Genomic DNA, 9,850 nt, shown 5'->3' with positions numbered 1-9,850 from the left:
TTCTGGGTGCGGTGACCAAGCTCGTCTGCCACCGATTGCGACGCGAAAGACCAGCCACTAGACATGGGCATCATTCAAGCGCTCTATGTCTCGTGTAGGAGGCGCGTCACAGCTTACACTGAGAGTAACTATGAGACCAGATGACGACGCCCCGGTAGGATCTCTTTATTCGCAACCGTGAAAATGATTAAGGTAGCTTCGATCGAACTGACTACGGAGCGCATTCGGAATTGATTCAGAGGTGTACAGATTTATGGACCCGGGAACGACAAAAGACGCAGCCGAACACCCACGAGTTCAGACACACTTGTAATTGTGACAATGTGTAATTTATGTAAAGCTGTTAGGATATGAAGTCGTTTATGATGATTTTGTTCCGAGGATGAAGACGCCGACAGCGTAGCGTCATTACAGTGAGCGAAATATGAGCACTCCTCGTCTTCTAAGAAGATCATGAAAGTGATGACGAGGACGCCGACCTACCACTAGCTGCCGTGAACGCTGCAACCGCGATTAGTTATATATCATCACCTAAGCAGCTAGTTAACAGCGAATGTCTCGGCGAGGAGCGGACGAGAGCGCCGGAGAGTTTGGAATGCGCAATGAAATCGGCATGCACGTATAGGAAGAAATAAGCACCCCTTGCGTCTGAATTTGTATATTTTGATTCTAATATGGCAATTCGATTTACTACGAGCCTCGGATATAATGAATGTAGTCTGCGTGACCCTCACGTTCGTCAAAAGGGGGCTCGACTGTATTCTGTTGAGTAGTGTGTCATTAGAAAAAAGGGAGGAAAGATAAAATGAATGAAAACCGAATAAAAAAGAATAATAAACATGGCTTTCGCATGCAAAGGTCATAGACAGTCTTCAATGCCCTCCTTAAATTTTTTTCTCATGAGGACCATGGAAGAAAGCGTGCTTCGGCCCCCTGTTTTTATTCAATGGGCAGGTTGCACAGACCACGCAAACTGAAAGGCGAGAGTGATTCCGCATGAAAGCGCAGTTTCATTTTATTTTCTTAATGGAGTGAGTACAGTTTTGTTCTTGTTTCTTGGTAAATATGTTTAACACTTAAAACGACAAATACATTTTTTCACCATTCCATGGTAACACGGGTTGAAGGCTCATTTGTTGGGACACACGATGATTAGCAGAACTGAGCACTGGATTCTTTCTGCTGTGCTGACAACGTTCTTTCCATGGGGTTCACTCAGCAAAACTTTCGATATTGTGTTATATCAGCACCTATCTTCATCATTACCTGTGCTTTGATATATATTCTCCTGTTCCACCGAGACATGTAAAATTTCGCTTAAAGGTATATCAAGCCATAATTCTAAAGGCTTTCTTTTCGCGTATCACGAATTACGACGACTGTCGAATTTGAAATTTAAGCTTACGCAATTGAATTTCTCTTATCATGGGAACGTTACCTCTGTGCGCAACTGTGAGATTTTTCAAACTCTGTCGTCCTGCTCTGTGAGCAGTATTTCGTGCTAAGTAAAATAGTTTGCGTTCTCTGAAACTAACTCGAAGCTGCAGCTCCGCGAGGCGCTTGAAGTCAAGCATGTAATGATTCCTTTTCTACACAAAAAGAACAAAAAAATCAGTTTAGAAGGAAGTACTGTCGCATCAGCAGCTCAGGTAGAATCCAGTGCTGCACAGCAGATAGCAGTTTGTACCTCGGTGCTGATCAGACACAGTTATATTATATGAATAGATATACGTAGAGCATAAATATATTTATGCCTGATGACTAAGCCTGCTAGCGCCACGGCGCGAGTCACACAAAGGCAAGTGTATATATATAGTAATTAAGGCACGGATTGCTGAATGATGTAGATTTTTATGATCCCTTAACACAGGCGATTAAATTCTGTAAGACAAAAAAAGGAGCCTGTATTTTCTGCCAAACCAAACTGCAAACTTTCTCGAAAGTGAAATTAAAAGCAGACAGTTAAACTCGTCAGCTAAAGGGCTACCCTACCAAGGCCAAGCAGTAAATCCAGAAAATTATGAGGCCCAAAATACCGTGCTCTGAATGGAGTCTTTTCTGTCTCCAGCGACAATGCTGTAATGTTTGTCGTCATTAAAATGTTACTGAGCTTGTTCGAAAGGTCCAGGGCCAAGTACACTCTGATTACCTTATTTCTCAGCATTTTGCTACTGCCAGCATCAAACGGAACGAACCACCTTTTTAGGAGTTATCATTTTAGGATTTAAGAACGAAGTCACCGATGTGACACTGATGAAAAAAGTAGTTTCTTATCGAGCGCTACACCTTGCCCGTGACGTCAGAACTTGAATAAAATTAAGGCTCCTGTGCGCTAACGTGAAGCTGAGCCTGCTCCCGATCATTATTTTTGTATGCCAAAATTTATAGTGTCTACCTGGCTTAGCCCCTGATCTCGCGCTGATCGTCCCCCCTTACAGAAGAAAGCTAATTATAATTGAGAAATAATACATCGGATCTTTCAGAGTTCACCAGCAATATATAGAGATAGGTTTTTTTTTAACACAAGTGCCGTTTGCAGAAAACAAAAATCAATTCTGGCGGATGTCAGAAAACAGGTTAATCGTGTTGAATATTGTGTTGGTTAAATAAATTGTGATAGTTAATTGGTAACTAGCACAGTTAGGACAGTAAGGTTACTGGCTATGGTTAAAGAAGTGTACCTGGTCGCTAGAGATGACCATACTTGTTTTAATATTTCGAAAACGCAGTTATGCTCAACCCTGTCGTGAAATTGGTCCTCGGCACCCTACCTAGACAAACCAAAAGTTTGCGGCGGTGGATCACGCATGCTGTCTGTCACCTCCGATATGGAGCAGCCAGCAGCGAGAAGCACAGAGCAGCAAAGGCCAGGTGGAGGTAACGAAGGCCATGTGCTCCTCCAAGCGGCCGTGCTAGGCTTTGTGGCCTGTTTCCATTTGACGCGACGAGATGCCCCGCATTTGTTTAGCCACAGAACAGAGCATGATCGCGTTTACAGAATTATGAACATGATTAGGGGAATACTAACATGGAGCTCAGAATATCTGACTAAAATAAGTCACCTAACTTCAACAGATTAAAAAGCTCTCAGGATGAAGTTTTCCTCTTCGCTGGTTGCACGACACACCTGTTTTCTGACCTCCGCGCAATTGATAACACTATACCGAGAAATAGTAGCTAGATGCGTCAGCATACCTATTTTCAAGCATTACTGGTGCGCTTTGCTGGCGCACCCTCTACGCAGGTTTAAAAAGGAAGACATCAATTACTGCTACTATGGCGAGAACTGTTCGACCTGCCGTTTGCACTTGGTCGCATTGGGTATAATTCAGCAAGAGAGTTTAATTCGCAAGAACACCAAATGCCTCACAATATTCTCATTTTCGCAAAATGAGCCCTATTAAGTTCCCCTGACCTACATTAATAAATATAATATCGAAATATTTCTCTGTTTTCTACCCTAGAAAGATGGCCCTGGGAGTAGGGACAAGATTTTCTTGTTCCAGTTACATAAGAATAGGCTCCAAAAGGCTGGTATTTATGGCACGCGTCGCAATAAGAAACGATTCGTTTGAGTTTGTTCGTAACGTTTACGGCTTGATTATGTAAATGTGAGAAATGCAAAATGAGAGAATGCCAGCACCAAGGTGATACTACAACTTTGGCAGCTAGTTGGTAGTAATAAAAAGCATTGTATACAAAAACATGTTTACCTGCGTTTTAACAATGAACTATGTACGGCAACAAACAAACTGTTATATTAAGTAGGTTATTGAAGCTAAAGCGTTTAAGACAAAAAGAAGATTATCTGCCAGCTTAAAATTCTAATGTTCAAGGAATGAGAAATATACAGGAAGAGGGGACAACTGAGAGACTAATGAGCACCAATATTTTCTATTTTCTACTGTTTGTAGCCTGACGCCGGACACCGGCAGGTCGTTCAATGTGGTCAGATTTACCTACGATTTGCTTTAAAAATGTATTGGTTTTAGAGATGTAACACGTCCGGTGAAAGGTTGTATATACGCCAGGGAGCATAGAATTGAATTTTGAAAATAAACGGTTTCTTTTAATAAAACAAAGGCAGCAGTCTCCGCAGTCACTTGGCGCACTGAAAAGAGGCCCTGAGGCATTCTCTGATAGCACATTAGAGAGTCCTGAAGCTTCGAGAAGCAGCCATCGGGCCGTGTACGTTATCGTAAAAGCGTCGGTAGAGTTGCCACACCAGACTGAGTGATCTCAAACAGAGCGCTAAATGAGCGGCCCTCCACTTCCTACATGCAACGCTTCTCGTTTATTTTTTGGTGTGATAGCGGAGGCGCCCATTCTGTCATAGAATACCGGTGTGCGCACTTCACCTCGGTCAGCGAAGCCGCGCCTGAAGGCAATGGTGACAACACATAAGCAACGACTAACGCGCATGACCTCAGTGAGTGCGGCGTAAAACCTGCAGGCGTGTGAAACAGCGAATAGCAAGAAAGGTTTTCCTGTGAAAGGAAATTAGAAGTCTACTCTGCATCTGAAATTGCTCCAGCCTTGTTGCCTGTTGACAAAAAAATTCTTTCAGGGCGTTATCGCTTGCAGGGTGTTGCAAAGCCTTTCTTCTAGTTGCAAAGACCTCCTTCCTAAAAACTGCTATTGCGGAACCTTTATGGGGATTTCGCTCCCGATTTGACGAGGCGATGTGTTTAGAACACGCAATCAATCTTTAAATGTAAAATAATGCAATTGAATATAAAATGTTAACGGCAATGCGTGCGAAAGGAAATTTCGTTACTTTCCGCGCAGTCTCTAGTAACCTTGCACGTTGCGCCTCGCGATCACTGGTCGCTCTCAAAGCGCACTCAAGTTGCCTGAGCTGTACTGGCCCTCAGCGCGCCTTGGCGCCCCTGATCCGGGGTGCTTCGGGACATACCTGCGCTCGATTGCATGAGTAGAATAAGCGTCCATAATAAACACAACTATTCGAAACCCACAGTCCTGGAGCTTCTGTTCCCGCTCGTCACTTCTTTATCAAATGTTTTAGCGCATTTGCCCTGCTCCAGAAGCAATTCAGTTAACCTTGAGCAAACGGTTATGATACAAAGATGTACTCATAACTCGTAGTGTCCCAGCTGCCAGCTAAGATTGCCAGTCTCTCTTTATATATAACAAAATATCTAATAAAACACTTTAAAGGTCCCGAAACCATTGTAGACGGATCAAGAAACAATTCCCTGCAGTGTAAAGGAGAGAACGCTTGTAATCTTGATTAATATTCCATGAAACACATTGTCGAAGATTAGATCGTACGACGGCTGCAACGCAAGCGCAGCACCAAAAGTGACAACTTTTCCTTTAGCCTCTTTCCGCCTTTTCCTCGTTGTCAGCAAGCGTATAAATATGAAAGCTGTGAAGGGGACAGACTTTACCCTATAGCAAGCAGGAAAAGCTTCTAAGAGTATATGTAAGTAAAATTTCTACATTTCCATACTTAGAACAGGTACAACAGGTGACAAAAAGCGATCAAGAGGTATTTAGTGAGAGAGAGTACCTTAAAATGTGAGTGTAAAGGCTCTTGCCACTCCGCAGTCAAACGTTTTCACAGTACTGAAATTTTATGGCACCATTTCATCCTGCTATTTCAGCCCACGTAAGCTAGAGAAGCATTACAAATACTATTTGCTGCAGGCAGAAAACTTTTCCCTTAGTATATTTATTGAGCGACTGCCAGATTGGTACGAAAAGCTCGAAATAAGTCCTCCGTTTGCTGAGCGAACCGTTTCTCTTTTTTTTAATTATTCTTTGTTTAATTTACCACCTGTTGGCTCAGTGGTTATGGCGCTCGGCTGCTGACCTGAAAGACGCAGGTTCGATGTCGGCCGGGACAGTCGAATTTCGATGAAGGCGAAATTCTAGATGCCCGTGTACTGTGTGATGTCAGTGCACGTAAAGGACCCGGGGTGGTCGAAATTTCCGGAGCCCTTCCCTACGGCGCCGCTCATAGCCTGAGTCGCTTTGGGACGTTAAACACCCATAAACCCAAACTTTATTTAATTTTGCTTTTTTATTTTACCAGACTACAGGCCCTATTTTTTTTATCATAGGGTCAAGGTTTCTGCACCACGTGCTGAAAATAATGGAAGAAGGATGGTAACATTAGGCTGCTAGCAGGCAGAGACTCTCACAATGAAGAATTTCGACAAGCAAGGGAAGAAGATGGAGGGCTGTGATGGTATCAACCTTAGTCAATACAAGCACCATATCAACAAATTCCGGCTGCTTACACATACTTGCCGCTTATTCAAAACACAGTACACATCACAATGGAGGAAAAGTTTAAGTTACATACAACCATATTCTGTAGCACGCATAGTGTGTCACACTTTCAACACGATACAGTGATTCCGCTACTAGTTTGTGTACAGTACATTCAGTTCGACACTTTTTTTCAGGAATAATATGCCATGTACACCAGCACAAACTTTGATACCTTGTTCACATTGGTTTATTTTAAGTGCTTCAGAAATATTTCATCGTTATCGACTTCAAAGGAAAAGTAAAAATTATGATTTAAAGGAACGAGAACGTAAGTGTAAGTGTAATTGTAAATAGAAAAGTTATATTCAGCCCATGAGGCAGGGCGATCTTTTTTATCCTCGCCGCATTGATTTACACGCACAATACATACGTGAATGACAATCTTTTCTCATCTCCACATAATTGTGAAGGGAACTAGATATGATGTTCATGTTTACATTTTCTTCTTGAATAAATCCACCAGCTTCTGTTTTTTTTATCAATGAACAACCTCAAATGAAACACACTGACTCCTCATTGGAATGGGGTCACCGGATTAAACACACGACGCAGTTTATGGAAAAATGTGGCATCACTGAACAAATATCAATTCTTGCTTTTAATACAAGACGAAATTTCGACAGAGAATAAAGCAAGAACAGCGGTCACTTTTTTTACGAGTCTTTCAGTGCACGTGATGACAAGATACAGATTGCACTCAACGAAGACATGTTATACCGGGGCATGCAACATTACAAGGAAATTTTTCTGGGTCTGCTCTTATCGTCAGTCCCAGAACCACTGCCATTTATTAACATGTGAGCTTTGAAACACGCGGTCTTAAGTCGAGGCTGAGTAGCCTTCCACACTGCGAAAACGTGGCGGGAAGTTCCTTCTCGCCCACGCGTACATCTGACCTACGGCGTCAGCGAACGAACCACTGCAAGAAGCGAAAAGATATATGTTTTGGCCCCTGTGCTGGCATTTTCCTTTCACTGTTTTATGAATGAATTAGCAAATCAGCAATCGATTCACAGAGTAAGGAGCACATGACCACTTCTGTGCAACGCCATTTGAGACGAGGCAGCACTCTATAACAGCAAGCAGTGATGAGATAATGCTCTGCACAGACTGCAGCCAAAGGCAATATACCTTGTAGGGACAATGCGTCAGCACCCGACTCAGAAAATTTTCTACCAAAACGATGCAAATAAGTGATTCGTTCGACGAGGCAGTAGTGCAATGCCGCGATTAGAGCTCAACGGACATTTCGCAGCTTCGATCAAAAGAGCGGCTTCCGTCCGTCACTAACAGGGAATACGGTTCATCTACGAATAGATGGGCACCCGAATGGTCTGCGACTCTTGGCCGATGCCGCCGCCCGTGTGCGGGTGCTGGCCGGGGTGTCCGAGAGTGCGCAGTGGCACCACGGCGCTGGACGGGGCATGGAAGCCGTTGTTGCGCTGCTGTCGGCGCACGCTAGACGCTGCGCCAACCTGGTTGGCGCCAGCGGCGGCAGTGGACATGACCACCGTGCTGCTACGCAGCGAGCCGCCGTACGAGCAACTGCGCTTGGTCAAGGTGCGGTTGGCGTGGGCCGTCACAGGGGAACAGCAGCTCTCCATCAGTTGTCGGAGGTCCACCTGGGCACAAGGTGAAAATACCAGGAGCGGTGAGTTACAAGTCAGGCATCATGGCGAATTATTCGATGCGGTCGTACTTGGAGATTTTGGAAAAACGCATTTTTCAATGGGTAGTTGTTTATGAGCGCTGTTCATCCCATACCATAAGATTGCACGATAATAAATATAATCACATATCGCTGGTTGGGATGCTTATAGTTTTTGCTATTTATTGTAAAAAATGCGTCCAATTTGGCTTTTGAGGTTGTCCTACCTACTCACTGTGAACTCAAGACAAACTTCACAAGCAAGGTTTTTAAAGTATTCGAAGGTTAGACCATTCATATAAATGTCTCTACAACACTATCTTACAATTAAAAGTGATGTACAGGAAAGCTGGACGTGCCTCTTTTGCGACCTCATGCGACTGTCTCGATCCTCCGCGCAGGTGTTTCGTTTGCCAGATAGAGTCCCTATTTTGGAAGGGCCCTCAAAAGTTTTCGGTGCACAGTCCGGGTCATCGATGTAAAGGTTACCCTTTTAGGTTTTGCCTACCCGAAATAAAGTTCCCTGGCAAAGTTTATTGGTCAAGAAGACCAAATTCTTCATATGAGCAGAGCAGCCACGTTGCTTCTACAATCCTGCACCGTCACTTTTATTGCAAAGCAGGTGACAGTCCCATGAGGGAGGGTTTATTGGCTTCTATCGGCTGGCGTGAAACCGTTGGTCTTCATACTGACTGTGACACTGCTTCGCTTTTTAAGGCAGGCTCCTGCTATCGCACCCTTATATAGGCGTTGGGCAACTCAGAACATTGCCACATGGCCCACAGCGTCGACCGCATAGTGATGGCACCTTGATACAGAAAACCGAGATAATCATCGTTCTGGCGAAAATGCGGCAACACGATGCGCAATAGTGCTGAGCGGGGGCCTGTTTTGTAGTCCTTATGGTGTATTTCGGAACCATACATTTTATTTTCGATTTCATTTGGCCATGACGAAACAACACTAGGTAAGGAAGCAAGCGGTCTGGTCGCAGCGCCGCCACTATCCGCCCCCCTTCCGCCGAATTCAGTCGACTGTCACATGAACTACGCTGCGCTAATTCTTCATGTAACCGACGCTCTATTTCCTTGCCAAGACTAGATTATTGTCGACAAACCTCGCCAGACGTGTATAGCGCGTCGTTGAGCTCGGCCATTCGACAGCGCCGGCGGCGGTCTGCCGGTGCAACATGTGCGCGGGAAGTGTTTATGCAAGTAACTGTTATTATAGGCACGTTTCAGCCGCGGCCAGTGTGACGCCTTTTCGCACGACGTACGTCACTGGAGGCAGCAGCCATTGGCGGAGTACCAATTTAATGGAATATAAAGTGGATCGTTGGAAAAAACAGCCCCTGCCTGACATTCCCAGCAATAACACACGGTATTTGTCAGCGTAATGGCTTCGAAGTTCAGCGACCAGGAAGTCTATCTTCAAAACTAGCACCACTTTCTGTTCTTTTCGTCAAAAACCAGATATATTTATTCATGGCGATATTAAAGAGGTACTGGCACCAATGAAAGGGCACTATCTGTCCTTGCTTGCCGTAATAACTCAGGAGGCTGTGTCTTAGTGTCTTACTTTTTTTTTTGAAGCTAGACCAGAGTGTCTTCGAAAGCGGAGGTAAAAAAATAAACTTTACCGAAAAGATGACGCATATGCAGTGCGTGGTAAATCAGTAGAAACAATTGAACATCTTATACTAGAATGTACCGGTATCCACCCGGATGTCAGTGCATGCACAGTTAGTCTCCCTAAGGTCCTTAAGTTCAGAGATAACAATGGTCATGCGAATGAATTTACGGCAGACGTTAGCAAAAAAGGATTGCAAGATTGGTGGCTGAAAAGTAGGGTCATGACTTAAGGTTACATGTTTAGGATTAAAAATTGCATTTAAATAGAATG

At 44.1% G+C, this 9,850-nt stretch overlaps 1 protein-coding gene across 1 annotated transcript in view; it reads right to left on the bottom strand.

Moving 5' to 3' along the window:
• Window positions 1-5,790: 5,790 nt before the first annotated feature.
• LOC144122935 (RYamide receptor-like) overlaps window positions 5,791-9,850 on the bottom strand; it is a 94,535-nt gene continuing 90,475 nt past the window's right edge. The window contains exon 7 of the mRNA XM_077655892.1: window positions 5,791-7,922. The gene's annotated coding sequence lies outside the window, so the exon portion shown is untranslated. The remainder of the gene's footprint in view (window positions 7,923-9,850) is intronic.

Source organism: Amblyomma americanum, chromosome 1, assembly GCF_052857255.1.
Source record: "Amblyomma americanum isolate KBUSLIRL-KWMA chromosome 1, ASM5285725v1, whole genome shotgun sequence".
Classification (NCBI taxonomy): domain Eukaryota; kingdom Metazoa; phylum Arthropoda; class Arachnida; order Ixodida; family Ixodidae; genus Amblyomma; species Amblyomma americanum.
This window is presented reverse-complemented; position numbering and strand designations above follow the sequence as displayed.